Genomic DNA, 18,053 nt, shown 5'->3' with positions numbered 1-18,053 from the left:
TTCGTGGTTATAAGGGAATTTTTGTTCTTGATTTTCTGTTTGTATTGGTACGTTTGTATCTCCAAAGGTTATGTTTATGGGGAAGTGATCACTACCTAGTGGGACATTGTGTAGTTTCCATTGAGTACTTTGGGCTAGATCTGCGGTGCATATACTTTGGTCGATAGCCGACATTTTTTGGTTAATCTTATCGTGGGTTGGTTGTTATTTAGGAGTACTAGGTCGTTTGTTTCTATCCATTCGGATATTAGTTTGCCATGATTATCTATTTTATCATTGATACTCCAGGTAGGATGGTGAGCGTTTAAGTCTCCTAGGAATATAGAGGATTTGTTGCTTATTTGGTGTAGCTTATTTAGATCCTCAGGTTGGACTTTTTGTTCTACCCAGTGGTGTATATTAATGATGTTTATCTTTTTGTTACTGAATGTGATTTGAATGTAGTTAGTTTCTAGGTTTGGCGTGTCTATCTATATTTCTTCGTAGTTTATATCTTCCCTGATATATATAATCAGCCCTCCTGCGGCTCTCCTGGCGTTCCACTGAAAAATATTTAGTCCTTCCATTATTGGGGTCGGGTGTTTAGTAATTTTGGTTTTAGTTTTATTTTACTTGGTGAGTTCTTTTAGGCGGAGGTTAAAGAGGAAGAAGGGGAGATTGGTTAAGTTTAGATTGAATGCTACTTTGTGGAAGGATTTCATGCTAGCGTTTGGTGAGTTTTGACTATGCATGTAAGCTAGGAGTAAGGTGAGACTATTTAGGTTTTTGAAGGTAGTTTCATTTACTTTAGTTGGAGTAGCTTCGATTGTTTCTTCTGTTGTGGAGTACTCTTCTTCATCAGTTAAGTTAGATTTAGCTGTTTCCATAGGGGTGGCTTGCGGTGTGGAGGGTTGTGTTTGGGCTTGCGGGGTGGGCGTAGCTGTGGATTTAGTGTTTGTGTTTTTTTGTTGTGCTTGCTTGTGGGTGAATGTTGTTGCCTTGTGGGCTGTAGAGTGTTTGGGTGAGGGTCGTGTTGATGTTATGGCTATGTGAGGTATGGGAGAGTTGGTGGGTGGCTGTGTGGCTGCATGTGTGTGTGAGGTGGGTGCGGTTTGAATGTGAGGTGTGTTTGACGGATTTGCAGTAGATGCACCAGGGGGAGCATGTGCCTGTGCAGTCTGTTTGTGCGCATTTTTTACATTTAGTTTTTTGAAATGTGCATTGGGAGGCTGTGTGATTATATTTGAGGCGGTTGGAACATTGTTTGACCTGTTTTATATAGGGTTTGACTTTTAAGTTAGTGAAGAAGAAGAAGAAGAAGAAGAAGAAGAAGAAGAAGAACCAACGGGACTTTAATAACAGAGGCGGTGTTGCCGTTTGCGTTAGCCATTTTGCAAGTCAATACATCAAGAAGATCTTGTCTGACTTTACTGATTGTATTTTTGTGCTTTTAGATAAGAAACTTTTTGGTTACACATATGATATTTTATATGGGTGTGTGTATATTCACCCTGTATATTCATCCGTCCGGAGCGACCCAAGACTGCAGAAAGGGATTGATTATTTAGAAAACTGTTTGCTCTCATGCACCACAGATGCTGATATTGAATACTTTGTTTTTGTGATTATGGGTGATATGAATGCTAGAAAAGGCAACTTAAAGGATTATATTTTACAGGATGGCAACTAATACATTCCTTCACTGGAAGATTTGAATTATAAAACTGGCAGTTTTAACATATCTAGAAAGTGGACAGATGATCATGTAAACTCCAATGGTTGTAATTTAATAGATTTATGCTGTTCTCTTGATATACATATGATGAATGGGAGAACAATATCAGATCCCCGCGGGGATTTTACATGCTTTGCTGTTGGAGGTGCCAGCATGGTTGATTATTGTTTATGTTCATCTGAATTATTTAGTACTAATTATGATTTCATAGTAGCCACAAGATGTGAGTCAGATCATTTTCCCGTTGTGTTTAAGTTTGCTGTTGTAGATACAGAGAATGTTATCAGTAAAATGAATGCAGAATCTATTTGTAGATACCGATGGTGTGCTGGTAAGGCTGAAGCGTTTTCTGAGTTACTTCGGGAGTAACTACTTATATAGTTTTGATGATTTCATGGGTGATATTTCTAACGGTGTTGATTGTGCTGTTACAAAACTTACATCATTGATCATTACTTGTGCTTCTGTCAGTGATATGAAGGTAATTACAAGTTCAAACATATGTACATTTTCAGGAGCAAGATGGCATGATAGCGAATGTAAAGAGCTGAAACATGAGAAATATCGTATTCTTAATATGTTTAGAATAACTGGTGATCTGAACTATTTACAACAGTTTAGACAGTTAAGAAATGCGTATCGAAATATGTGTAGACAAAAGAAACTGATTTTTGAAGAGCAATTACTTGAGGATTTAATGTCTCATACTTGTAGTCCTAAGATCTTCTAAGAACCAAGTGAAGGGACTTGTATTAAAAAACAGTAATGCAACTCAGTTTATAGCTCCATCAGAATGGGTCTCCTACTTTAAAAATATTTTGAATATAACTGATTATGATGTTGATCATGATAATCTTGCTTCCGCTGAGAGTTTTGTTTATGAACATGAGGAATCTAACTGTTTTGTCTGCAATTATGAAGAATTAAATGATATTTTGAATTGTGAAATCACTGAACCAGAAATTTTACATGCTATTAATCATTTGAAAGATGGTAAGGCGGCTGGTCCCGATGGAGTTCTACCAGAAATGATAAAGTGTTGCAAGGGTAATCTTCTTCCTTATCTAGTTATATAACGCTATTTTGCGGAGTGGTAATTTTCCTGAGGATTGGGCTCGAGGTTTACTTACTCCCCTTCATAAGAAAAGCAGCAAATTTATTGTTAACAATTATAGGGGTATTACACTTAGTGATGTATTGGGTAAAATATTTACTTTTATTCTTAATAAACGGCTTACTATGTTTTGTGACATATACGATAAGATACCAGAGTCTCAGGCAGGTTTTAGGGCTGGATACAGCACCATTGATAATATATTAGTGTTGCAAAGTATAATACAGAAATACCTATCTAAAGCTAATGGCAGATTTTACTGTTTATTTGTTGATTTTAGAAAAGCCTTTGATTGTGTAAATAGAAAATTGCTGTGGTATGTCATGTTAAATAAGGGTATACATGGAAAGTTATTTTATGTCATTAAAGATATGTATTTAAAAGTGAAATCGGCTGTAAAGTTATCAAATAGCACAGCAACCTGCTACTTTGAAACGCTAAGTGGTGTACGCCAAGGCCGCTCCCTTAGCCCAATATTATTCTCTTTGCTTATTGTTGAATTAGAATCAATGTTGCAGTCCTCTGGCGAAAGGGGAATATTTGTGAGTCAAGAATCTCTAGACATTTTGTTGTTATTATATGCCGACGATATGTGCATAATTGATGATACTGTAGTTGGTCTCCAACGAAAACTTAATATCCTTAAATCTTTCTGTACTAAATGGGGTTTAGAACTTACCCTTATTAAGACTGAAATTTTAGTTTTCAGAAATGGTGGAAAACTTTGGAGTACTGAGAAATGGAGGTTTGGAGATGTTAATGTTAATGTATCTACCTATTATAATTATCTTGGTTTGTTATTTTCAAAACGGCTGTGTGGGACGACTGGTATCAACTCTCTTGTTCAGAAGGCAAATAAGGCTCTGTTCGTTGTTAAGAAATTACAGCATTGTTTGAAGAACATGCCCGTACATATACTCTTTTAAATATTTGACAGTCAAATTAAGCCTGTATTATCATCCACTTCAGAAATATGGGCCTATTAAAAAATTGCAGCAATTGAAAAAAATTCAGATTAAATTCTGTAAATTTACTATTGGAATTGGAAGCCATGTTACAAAAGTTGCTGCCCTTGGCGAATGTGGTAGATATGGATTATTTAATGATTATCACAAGAGATGTATTAAATAATGGTTGAAATTGGTATCTTTACCCAGTTATAGATACCCTAAGCAATGTTATTTAATGCTGAAATCTTTAGATGATGTTAATCGCAATACATGGGTAACTTGTGTCAAAAGATTATTATTCAGTTATGGATTTGGCCACGTGTGGATTTCGCAGGAAGTTGGTAATGAGACCCTCTTTATTAATGCATTCATTCAAAGGTTAAAAGACTGTAACCAACAGGACTGGTATTGTAAAGTTTGTGAAATACGTAAAAATTATCAATGTATAAGGAATATAAGTCATTGCTAACAGTTGAAAGATATCTCTGTGAAATCACAAGCCGTCATTATAGACGTATGTATTGTTTGTTAAGAGTTGGCGAGTTGCCATTGATGGTAAATTTCGGTAGAAGATACGGTATAGAGTACTGTAATAGGCAGTGCAGGTTTTGTAATTTACAGGAAATTGAAGATGAGTTTCATTTTATGCTTGTCTCCCCATCTAACAGACATTTAAGAAATAAGTATTTACCTATATATTCCTCTTTATTTAAATATGTTACACTATTATCTTGTAACCGCACTAGTATTGTAACCAATTGTGTTAAGTATATACTGGAAGCACTTGCAATCCGAAATACTGTCACTTAGTACCCTCTGTTATCTGCCTCATACTGTATTTTTCAATGAGTATTTGTACGTGGGCCTATGGCCTTTATACTGAAATAAAGAACTGACTAACTGATGGGATTTGTAGGTATGTTGTGTTTATGCTGTTGATAATGTGGCTGTTTTGTCATGTTGTATATGTTTGATAAATCAAAATAACTAGTTGTGTTTCTGAATGCATTGCACGTGTTATTATTTACGTAAGGTAAATAATTTAGTAAGCACTAAGTTCAGGCCGAAAATACTATTATTTAACTAAATCTTCAATTACTGTGAAGCTGATGTATGATCGTATGAAGTATGAAAGTAAGAATCACTTGACAAAATATCAAAATTTGTCAAGGTCATATTTCCAAGCTTGGTTTTGTTTGGAGTTTTTTGGATTTGTTTGGATATGTTTGGATACAACATGTCATAATCATATCTGTTAAACGTTGTACAACTTTTGACCTTATGTGAGATTAGTAACGACATGAAAGTAAATAATTAAGAGTATTTTGGCACTATTTACCAAAGAATTTATGTCATTTAAAGTGGCTACTCATTATATTTATTTTCTCATCTTCCTTGTCTATAATCATATGACATTGACTATGAACTTTGAACAATTAAACAAATATTTTGTTTTCCCATACCGACTTACGGTTGTCGTAGAATAAAGGCCGTTTCGAGAATAGAGGGCCTCATCATTATAATTTGAACTGATATACATATGTACATAATAGTACTAGGTATAAATGAATTTTGATAAATGTTCGTACAAGAATATGACCTTCGAATTATCTCGGATCTATGCGCAACACATAGGACTGGAAATGTTATAATTGGTCTGGAACTATTTGACGGTAATTCAAAACAGGGAAGATGATTTCGTCAAATGAATCATTGAGCCAGGAATGCAACGATTTAAATGCTGACAAAATGAATAAACATAACTGGAACAGAGTAGACTGTTCATGAGGACAATTATATGCTACGTCTATTGCCAATGAAATTTATCACCCCATATTATAGCATTTATTTCATATGTAAGATAGAAGCCAAATAAATGGGACAATTAGTTGTTATGGATTAGCTTTACCTCTGTGACATATTACGTAATTAAAGGTGAATACATTTATCAAATAATCAATTACAGTAATGAACCTAGTGTCCTTATTTATACACAATTTAATTACGTATTGGGGTACAATATACAAAACACATATACACGGAATGATTTCTTATTTTGTCAATTTAATCATAACACAAATCATACAAATCGAACATGTGAAAATAAAAGTAGTGACTAACTTTATGATCAAGGGTATAAATACTGAATTGTATCTATTAATCATAATAGTATAACAATAAATCCTGTGTATTTACTGAGCATTTTTGGATATATCCGGATCTACGACCGCAGTCATATAATCAATGAAGGAAAGTATATTAGATTGAATTAAAAATGTGCTATCGCTAAAACAAAACTTTCCGTTATCCACGTAAGCCTAAACCTGGGAGAAATAAAGTTCTGTTCTGTTCTGAAGACGCCGTCATGATTAGTTGACGCCAGTCTAGACTGTCCAATCAAAGTGAATATATAAACCGTGATGTTACTTGACCAGCAAAAACTTCAGCAAGAAATTCCTAGATAAACTGAAAAAAGAATCCAAATTCTCCAAAGAAAACAGACAAGACAACCTAGAAATAAACCAGTCTTACACCCTAGAAGAACAAAATCACGTACTAAACAATAGAAAAAAAGGAACAGCCCCTGGCCTAGACCTCACCTCTTACCAAATAATCAAACACTTACCTACCAAACTACTCCAACTTTTACTTAAACTATACAACCTAGTCTACCTAAACGGACAGGTCCCATCCTCATGAAAGGAAGCTCTAGTAATCCCAATACCTAAACCAAATAAACCAGCAGATCAGGCTAACTCCTATAGGCCCATCTCCCTAACCTCAAATCTCTGCAAAATAATGGAACTTATGACTAAAAATAGGCTACAGCACTACCTAGACCAAAACAACATCATAAACCCCGACCAAAGCGGCTTCACTCCTGGCCGATCAACTCTCGATAACCTCGCCCGACTAGAACAGGGTATAAAAACAGGACAGCTAAACAAGCAATATACCATAGGCATATTCCTCGACTTCTCTAAAGCTTTCGATATGGTATGGCACCATGGGCTAATACAAAAACTTAAAAGATAGGACTAAAAGGACAAATGATAAACTTCATCCAAGATTTCCTAAACAATCGCAAAATAACCGTGGGTATAGACCACACGCTATCGGACCAGTGTCCCCAAGAAAATGGCACTCCCCAGGGCAGCATCCTCAGCCCCACACTCTTCAATATAATGATAAACGATCTATTCGAGGGCTTATCCCCTAAACTAAACACTTCAAAATTCGCGGATGACGGAGCCCTATGGATCCGCACTAAAAGCATTAAAATGGCAGAAAACGTAATCCAAAAATCTCTAAATAAAATACAACAATGGGCAAACAAATGGGGCTTCTCTCTTAACTCAGATAAAACAACAGGAGTAGTATTCAAACATAAAAACATGAAACCTGCCTTCCCAATCCTCCAGCTAAACAACCAAACAATCAAATTCCAAAAACAAACCAAATTCTTAGGACTTATTTTCGATCAATACCTCACCTGGGAGGCTCATGTCAAAAACCTAAAAAATAAATGCAGCAAAGACCTTAACACACTAAGATGTCTCACCGGCTCTAACTGGGGAGCCTCCAAAGATACCCTCCTCATACAGCACTAATTAGATCAAAACTAGACTACGGCTGCGCCATATACAATACCCTAAGCAACTCTCTATCTAAAAAAATGACTCAATACAATACCAAGCCCTTAAACTAATTACACGCACCCAACATGGCACCTCCTACACCTCACTTCAGGCACTTACAGGGGAAATGCCACTAAATCTACGCAGGGAACATCTAAGCCTTAATTTCTGGGCCGCGTCCTAAACAAACCCTCTCATCCAAAACTTAATTAACCAAAACATTAGCCCAAGAAACCAAGCTCTAGCTCGCAAACACCCCTTACTCATCCCAATATCCCAAAGAATAACTAACTACCTCAATGAACACCAAACTCAAAATCTTAAACAAAACTGCAAACAATCAAATATCTTCACCCCTAAACTGAAAATACCCAAAATAGACACAACGCTAGCAAACCAAATAAATAAACAGACCGACTCAAACATAGCTAAAACCACCACACTCGCATATATACACGAAAAGTGGCCAAATTGGTGTCACATATACACTGACGGATCTTCAGACCCGATCTCCAACCACACAGGCTTCGGAGTCCATACCACACAACCAGTTATATCCACACAATCTTACCGTCTTCCTAACAACCAATCTATATTCACGGCCGAACTTATGGGCATGGCCTCATCCCTGCATAAACAACAATCTAAAAACAACAATAAAATCCTAATTCTCACCGACTCTCTTAGTGGACTACAAGCCCTCCAAAACAAAAATACCCCAAAACGACCTAAATTAATAAACCAAATACTTAAAAGCTCCAACGACCTAACAAAAGCAGGCAAACAAATAACCTTCTTGTGGATCCCCGCCCACGTAGGAATTTACGGCAACGATTACGCCGATAAGGCAGCTAAATTATCTCTCAAAATAACAGAAATAAGCCTAAACCTACCCATCTCAAAATCAGAAATTAAAAGTGTTAACAAACAAAAAATAACCAAAAAATGGCATAATCAATATCAAAATACAAATAGCCAAATCAAAAAAGTGCTCAGAAAACCACTAGCCAAACCTAAAATCCTACACCCCTAAAAAAAAAATTGACAGATCAATTACGAAACTCCAAACAGGACACACTAAACTAAATAACCACCTAAAAAACTTAAAAGGCACACAGGCAACTGCCCCCACTGCAAACAACCCGAAACCACAGAACACGCACTCATCCACTGCACCCACTACAGAACCACACTACAAACCACCCTCAATCTAAATAAGGTTCCTACTCTAGATGAAATACTAAACCCTCAAAATAAACTAAAAAACTTCAAGGCCCTAGGCATATTCCTAATCAAAACAGACCTAATTAAGCGCATCTAAAAACTAATTAATCTACCAATCCAAAATCCAATAAACATACAAACACCCACCTCACCCGGCTCCCTTAGTTCCCTCCTCCACCCACCTCGGCATCTATTCCAAATTTTAAAATTCCAAAAATTCAATATAATTAAGCAAGCCCTAAAAGCCCCTCTTGGGTTGCACCCTTTTCGGAATACAATAAATGGTCCAGCCAGGCCCGTGTGCGAAATACCTATCAAAAACCTAAACACATCTCAACAAACCTGCTCAACCAGTACCCACCACCTACTCCCTAAAAACACACCTCTCACTACCAACTCACTCCACACAAACCCACTCACCACATCCACTCACCTCACCCCACTAGCCGCAAAACATGTCCGACTCCCGCAACACTACCCAGGCAGACATCCACAAAACAGAATCACCCACACCTTCGGAAGCCCAAAACACTTCCGGGAGGACATCCATCCCACTCATACCTGACGGTTTCGGCTCCAAATCACCAGTAGCTTCACCCACCAAAACAGCCGTATCGCCGATCCCCACAACAAACACCAAAAAAAGGAAGCTGGACAGTTCCAACACACAACCACCACCAAACATGTCGCCCGCATCCATCATCACCACATTTGCCCTTTACTTTTGCGCTACAGGCCCCATAAACGTCCTTTCTAAATGTCTCACAGCCAATAAAGTAGGAATCTGGTTCAAACAGCACAAAATTCACTTCGACAAAACTAAAGAGGCTAACAAAGGTTTCCAAATTATTTTCCCAGACCAGGAGTCCCTAAACGCAGCCAAAAAAATAACCCAAATCTTCCAATACACAGTAACTCATCAAACCCCAAACTGGCAGCACTGACTTAGACATGTACGCACAAGACGCTAACGATAACCAAGATATGTAACCCCAACCTAAAATAACTAGCACCCGAAGAATAACTTCAAATAGAAACGGGAAAATCTCAAACACACCAATAGTCATAATCAATTTCCAAAAATCAGCTAAATATCCAGAAGCACCTAAATTTATCTCCTTCGGAGCAACCACTAAATTAGAAGTCAAACCATACATAAAACAAGTTAAACAATGCTCTGTCTCCAATACAACCACACAGCCAATCAATGTAAATTCAAAAAAACTAAATGCAGGAAATGCGCCCAAACTGACTGCCCAGGGACATGCACACCCTGGTGCATACACTGTAAAAGCATACAACATTCCTCACTATCCAACCACTGCCCTCATAGACACACCCTCACACAACAGGCCAACAAACACATCAATATCGACACGGCCAAACTCAAAACAAAAAGACAACCACAGCATACAAAACAACCTCTGCTACCCACACCACATCCAAACAACACCCACCACTTAAACTCGACATGGGATGGCATCCTGCAAAGAGTACACCCAGCACCCAAAACACACATCCACCACACGTCCATCCCACAACCCTCCACCTCCACTAGCACATTCACAACATCCACACCTGCACGCACAACAAGCAACAATACGCCCGCCACAACCCAACCCGGCACTATACAAACCACAGCCGCTATGGCAACAACAACCGATCCCAAGCAATCACAACCCGAAAGCAAGGAAACCACATCCAGACCACTACCACAAACACAAGCACGCACGCAAACCACCCCCATGGAATGTGAGGAAACTAAACTTAACAACACAGAAGAATACGAATGCAACTCCGAGGAAGGCATAAACGAAATAACTCTCTCAACCCCCCAAAAAACCAAAATCTTTAAACGCAGGCCTCAGCAAATGTCAAACAACAAACTAAACAACTTAACCATCCTTCTTGCATAGATGCTAAAGGAAATAAACCCAAACGCTAGCACTAAAGCTTTCTATACCGTAGCAAATAAGCTTAAACTGACAACCCTTACCTACGCATAGGCCTCGAATTAGTTAGCCCTACCTCAACCAAGTAAAAACCCCTAGCCTAAATCAAACCTAACATCCAAACACTAAAAGCCCAAACAATGGAAGGCCTAAACATATTTCAGTGGAATGCCAACACAATTCCCACGGCCACGAACTAAAAGCAAAATTTAAACAAGATAAGGGTCCGCACATTGCCTGCATCCAAGAAACCAAATTCTCAAAAAAATCTAAATTTACTCTACCAAACTACAACTCAGTTAGAACAGACCGAGCCAAACCTAAAACCGCTAGAGCCGCAGGAGGATTAATAATACTAATCAGAGAAGACATTAACTATGAAGAAATCAAAATAAACACACCAAACCTAGAAGCAAACGGCATCCAAATAACTCTCAAAAACCAAAAAATAAACATCATTAACATTTACCACTTGGCAGAACAAAAAAATCAAGCTGAGGACCTAAACAAATTACTCCAAATAAGCAATAAATCAACTATATTCCTAGGAGACTTTAACGCTCACCACCCCACCTGGAGCATAGATGAAAAAATAGATAATCATGGCAAACTAATCTCTGAATGGATAGAAACAAATAACCTTGTACTCCTAAACAATAACCAACCAACTAGATGTCGGCTATCGACCTAACCATATGCACCCTAGATCTGGCCCAAAGTACTCAATGGGAAGTTCACGACGCCCTTCTAGGTAGTGACCACTTCCCTATAAACATTACCATAGGCAATACAAACGTTCCTACCCAAACAGAAAACCTAGAACCAAAATTCAACTATAACCAAGCTAACTGGGACAAATTTCAGGATATCTGCAACCAAGCCAACCTAACCAAACTAGAAAATAAGGAAATCTACTGCAAAAACCTAACAGACTACATAATCAAAGCAGCCAAAGCATCAATACCTTATAAAACAGATAACGTAGGCAAACCCTCGGTACCATGGTGGAACGAGGAAATAGAACAAACTAGACGCAAACGTAAAACAGCCTTCAATAGAGCCAAACGCGACCATAACCATATAACGGTAGCTCACGAACTAAACCACAAGTCAAAATAGCTAAAACCAAAGATTGGAAATTATTTTGTGAAGGATTAATAATCGCACAGATGCCAGAACAGTCTGGCGAAAAATCCACGCCATTAGAGGCTTAAAACGTCACAAAAAAACACCCAACATAAACAATTCAACCAACCCTACCGAAAAGGCAAATAACCTAGCAAACCACTTCTCGGCCATAAGCAGCAACAATAACTTCAGCGAAAAATTCAAACAAAAACTTAAAGCAGAAGCCAAACCTACTAAAGAACCAAATAATGATAACCTCGAAATAAACCAACCTTACTCAAGGGAAGAACTCCAGTACGTACTCCAAAATAGAAAAAAGGGAACTGCCCCAGGACTAGACCTAACATCCTACCAAATAATCCAAAAACTCCCCCCCCCCCAACCTACTCCAGGCACTACTGAAACTATATAACCTAATCTATCAAAACGGAAAGGTACCAACTCCCTGGAAACAGCCACTAGTCATCCCTATCCCTAAACCCGATAAACCAACTAACCAGGCAAATTCTTATAGACCAATATCCCTAACCTCAAACCTATGTAAAGTAATGGAATCTATGGCCCAAAATAGACTACAACACTACTAAACTCAAAATAACATCATAAACACAGATCAAAGCGGTTTCACTCCTGGCCGCTCAACCTTAGATAATCTCGCCCGACTAGAACAGGACATCAAGACAGGACAACTCAACAAACAATACACAACAGGCATCTTTCTGGATTTCTCCAAAGCATTCGACAAGGTTTGGCACAACGGGCTAATACAAAAACTTAAAGAAATAGGACTAAAAGGACAAATAATAAACTACATTCAGGACTTTCTAAACGAACGTAAAATAACAGTGGGGATAGACCATACTCTATCGGACCAGTGTCCCCTAGAAAATGGCACTCCCTCTAATCCAAAACTTAATAAACCAAAATATCAGCTCCAAAAACCAAGCTCTAGCTCGTAAACACCCCTTACTTACCCCAATATCCCAAAGAATAACAAACTACCTAAATGAACACCAAATTAAAAATCTTAAACAAAACTGCAAACAATCAAATATTTTCACCCCTAAACTTAAAATACCCAAAATAGACACAACACTAGCTAGCCAAATAAATAAACAAACCGACCCAAACATAGCTAAAACCACCACACTAGCATACATACACGAAAATTGGCCAAATTGGTGTCACATTTACACGGACGGATCTTCAGATCCGACCTCCAAACACACAGGTTTCGGAGTCCATACCACACAACCAACTAAAACCACACAATCCTTCCGACTCCCAAACAATCAATCAATATTCACGGCCGAACTAATGGGCATGGCCTCAGCCCTCCATAGTCAAGAATCCAAAAACCACAATAAAATCCTAATACTTACCGACTCCCTAAGTGGACTGCAAGCCCTCCAAAACAAAAATACCAAAAACCGACCTAAATTAATAAATCTAATACTTAAAAGCTCCAACGACCTAACTAAGGCAGGCAAACAAATAACCTTCTTGTGAATACCCGCCCACGTAGGAATATACGGTAATGAAAACGCCGATAAGGCAGCTAAACTATCCCTCAAAATCCCAGAAATAAGCTTAAACTTACCCATCTCAAAATCAGAAATTAAAAGCGTAAATAAGCAAAAAAACACCAAAAAATGGCATAACCTATATCTAAACTCAAATAGCCAAATCAAAAAAGTACTCAGCAAACCACTAACCAAACCCTCAGCCCTCCATAGTCAAGAATCCAAAAACCACAATAAAATCCTAATTCTCACCGACTCCCTTAGTGGACTACAAGCCCTCCAAAACAAAAATACCACAAAAAACGACCTAAATTAATAAACCAAATACTTAAAAGCTCCAACGACCTAACAAAAGCAGGCAAACAAATAACCTTCTTGTGTATCCCCGCCCACCTAGGAATTTACGGCAACGAATACGCCGATAAGGCAGCTAAATTATCTCTCAAAATACCATAAATAAGCCTAAACCTAACCATCTCAAAATCAGAAATTAAAAGTGTTAACAAACAAAAAATAACCACAAATGGCATAATCAATATCAAAACTCAAATAGCCAAATAAAAAGTGCTCAGAAAACCACTAGCCAAACCAAAAATCCTACACCCCTCTAAAAAAATTGACAGATTAATTACAAAACTCCAAACAGGACACACGAACAATAATAAGCACCTAAAAAAACTTAAAAGACATTCCACAGGCAACTGCCCCCACTGCAAACGACCCGAAACCACAGAACACGCACTCATCCACTGCATCCACTACCAAACACACAGAACCACACTACAAACCACCCTCAATCTAAATAAGGTTCCTACTCTCGATGAAATACTAAACCCTCAAAATAAACTAGAAAACTTCAAGGCCCTAGACATATTCCTAATCAAAACAGACCTAGTTAAGCGCATCTAAAAACTAATTAATCTACCAATCCAAAATCCAATAAACATACAAACACCCACCTCACCCGGCTCCCTTAGTTCCCTCCTCCGGCCACCTCGGCATTTATTCCAAATTTAAAAATTCTAAAAATTCAATATAACAACCCCTAAAAGCCCCCTCTTGGGTTGCACCCTTTTCGGAATACAATAAATGGTCCAGCCAGGCCGTGTGCGAAATACGCTACACCCGGAAAGCGCACGTTAAACCTCCTATATCAGTCAGTCAGTCAGTTGACCTACAGTACCATGGTGGGACGAGGAAATAGAACAAAATAGACGTAAACGTAAATCAGCCTCCAATAACCCAAACGCGACTATAAAGATCTAAAATTAGCTCACGAACTAAGCCACCAAGTTCAAAGTCTAGTCAAAATATCTAAAACCAGAAACTGGAAAAAATTCTGTGAAGAAATAAATAACCTTACAGACGCCAGAACGGTCTGGCGCAAAATCCACGCCATTAGAGGCTAAAAACGTCATAAAAAACACCTAACATTAATAATTCAACAAACCCCGCTGAAAAGGCAAATAACCTCGCCAACCACATTTTGGCCGTAAGTAGTAACAACAACTTTAGCCAAAAATTTCAAGATAAACTTAAAACAGAAAACAAATCCACCAAAGAACCAAATAATGACAACCTAGAAATAAACCACCCTTACACAATAGAGGAGCTACTCTACGTCATCCAAAACAGGAAAAAGGGCACAGCCTCAGGACCGGACCTAACTTCCTACCAAATAATTAAAAAACTACCCCCTAAACTACTCCAGGCACTACTTAAACTATACAATCTCATCTATCAAAACGGACAAGTACCTACTCCCTGGAAACAGGCCTTAGTCATACCAATCCCTAAACCTAATAAACCAGCTAATCAGGCTAACTCCTATAGACCAATTTCCTTAACTTCAAACTTATGTAAAGTAATGGAATCCATGGCTAAAAACAGACTACAACATTACCTACCTCAAAATAACATCATAAACCCAGATCAAAGTGGTTTCACTCCTGGCCGCTCAACCTTAGATAACCTCGCCCGTTCAGAGTAGGACATTAAAACAGGACAACTCAGCAAACAATATACTACAGACATCTTCTTAGACTTCTCCAAAGCTTTCGACATGGTCAAATAATAAACTTCATCCAGGACTTCCTACACAATCGTAAAATAACAGTGGGTATAGACCAAACGCTATCGGACCAATGTCCCCTAGAAAATGGCACTCCCCAGGGCAGTATCCTCAGTCTCACACTCTTCAATATATTGATAAATGATCTATTCGAGGGCCTATCCCCTAAAATAAACACATCTAAATTCGAAATTCGCGGATGATGGAGCCCCCTGGATCCGCGCAAAAAGCATTAAAATGGCCCAAAACCTACTTCAAAAATCTCTTAACAAAATACAGCAATGGGCTGACAAATGGGGCTTCTCCCTCAACTCGGAAAAAAACTACAGGAATAGTATTCAAACACAAAAACATGAAACCCGCCTCCCCAAAACTCCAGCTAATCAACAAATCAATCCAATTCCTAAAACAAACCAAATTCTTAGGACTAATTTTCGATGAACATCTCTCCTGGGACGCTCACATAAATAATCTAAAAACTAAATGTAGCAAAGATCTAAATACGCTAAGATGCCTAACTGGCTCAAACTGGGGGGCCCAAAGACACCCTCCTCTCACTCTATATTTCACTAATTAGATCTAAAATAGACTACGGCTGTGCCATATACGACACCCTAAACCAAACCCTAAGCAAAAAACTAGATTCAATCCAATATCAGGCTCTAAAACTAATAACACGCACTCAACACGGCACCTCCTACGGCCTTAACAGGAGAAATGCCACTAAATCTACGTAGGGAACAATTAACCCTAAATTTCTGGGCCGCGTCTCAATCCAACCCCCAAATTCAAAACCTAATAAACAAAAATATCAGCCCCAAAAACCAAGCCCTAGCTCGAAAACACCCTCTACTTACTCCAATATCCCAAAGAATAACCAATTACTGAAATGAACACCAAATAAACAATCTTAAACAAAACTGTAAAAAATCAAATATCTTCACCCCCAAACACCCAAAATAGACATAACACTAGCTAGCACAATAAATAAGCAAACCGACCCAAACATAGCAAAAACCATCACACTAGCATACATACATGAAAACTGGCCAAATTGGTGTCACATTTACACAGACGGATCCTCAGATCCGACCTCCAAACACACAGGTTTCGGAGTCCACATCACACAACCAACTAAAGCCACACAATCCTACCGACTCCCAAACAATCAATCAATATTCACGGCCGAACTAATGGGCATGGCCTCAGCCCTTCATAATCAACAATCTAAAAAAGAACAAAAAATCCTAATACTTACCGACTCGCTCAGTGGACTGCAAGCCCTCCAAAACAAAAATACCAAAAACCGACCTAAATTAATAAATCTAATACTTAAAAGCTCCAACGACCTAACTAAGGCAGGCAAACAAATAACCTTCTTGTGAATACCCGCCCACGTAGGAATATACGGTAATGAAAACGCCGATAAGGCAGCTAAACTATCCCTCAAAATCCCAGAAATAAGCTTAAACTTACCCATCTCAAAATCAGAAATTTAAAGCGTAAATAAGCAAAAAAACACCAAAAAATGGCATAACCTATATCTAAACTCAAATAGCCAAATCAAAAAAGTACTCAGCAAACCACTAACCAAACCCTCAGCCCTCCATAGTCAAGAATCCAAAAACCACAATAAAATCCTAATTCTCACCGACTCCCTTAGTGGACTACAAGCCCTCCAAAACAAAAATACCACAAAAAACGACCTAAATTAATAAACCAAATACTTAAAAGCTCCAACGACCTAACAAAAGCAGGCAAACAAATAACCTTCTTGTGTATCCCCGCCCACCTAGGAATTTACGGCAACGAATACGCCGATAAGGCAGCTAAATTATCTCTCAAAATACCATAAATAAGCCTAAACCTAACCATCTCAAAATCAGAAATTAAAAGTGTTAACAAACAAAAAATAACCACAAATGGCATAATCAATATCAAAACTCAAATAGCCAAATAAAAAGTGCTCAGAAAACCACTAGCCAAACCAAAAATCCTACACCCCTCTAAAAAAATTGACAGATTAATTACAAAACTCCAAACAGGACACACGAACAATAATAAGCACCTAAAAAAACTTAAAAGACATTCCACAGGCAACTGCCCCCACTGCAAACGACCCGAAACCACAGAACACGCACTCATCCACTGCATCCACTACCAAACACACAGAACCACACTACAAACCACCCTCAATCTAAATAAGGTTCCTACTCTCGATGAAATACTAAACCCTCAAAATAAACTAGAAAACTTCAAGGCCCTAGACATATTCCTAATCAAAACAGACCTAGTTAAGCGCATCTAAAAACTAATTAATCTACCAATCCAAAATCCAATAAACATACAAACACCCACCTCACCCGGCTCCCTTAGTTCCCTCCTCCGGCCACCTCGGCATTTATTCCAAATTTAAAAATTCTAAAAATTCAATATAACAACCCCTAAAAGCCCCCTCTTGGGTTGCACCCTTTTCGGAATACAATAAATGGTCCAGCCAGGCCGTGTGCGAAATACGCTACACCCGGAAAGCGCACGTTAAACCTCCTATATCAGTCAGTCAGTCAGTTGACCTACAGTACCATGGTGGGACGAGGAAATAGAACAAAATAGACGTAAACGTAAATCAGCCTCCAATAACCCAAACGCGACTATAAAGATCTAAAATTAGCTCACGAACTAAACCACCAAGTTCAAAGTCTAGTCAAAATATCTAAAACCAGAAACTGGAAAAAATTC

General features: G+C 38.3%; 1 protein-coding gene across 1 annotated transcript in view; it reads right to left on the bottom strand.

Moving 5' to 3' along the window:
- LOC139453824 (carbohydrate sulfotransferase 15-like) overlaps positions 1-18,053 on the bottom strand; it is a 55,999-nt gene that overhangs the window by 12,286 nt on the left and 25,660 nt on the right. The gene's annotated exons all lie outside the window — the stretch shown is intronic.

Source organism: Haliotis cracherodii, unplaced genomic scaffold (genome assembly GCF_022045235.1).
Source record: "Haliotis cracherodii isolate W230 unplaced genomic scaffold, xgHalCrac1.p SCAF_10, whole genome shotgun sequence".
NCBI classification, from domain to species: Eukaryota; Metazoa; Mollusca; class Gastropoda; order Lepetellida; family Haliotidae; genus Haliotis; species Haliotis cracherodii.
Note: the sequence above shows the minus strand (reverse complement) of the source record. Positions and strands in the feature narration are given on the sequence as shown.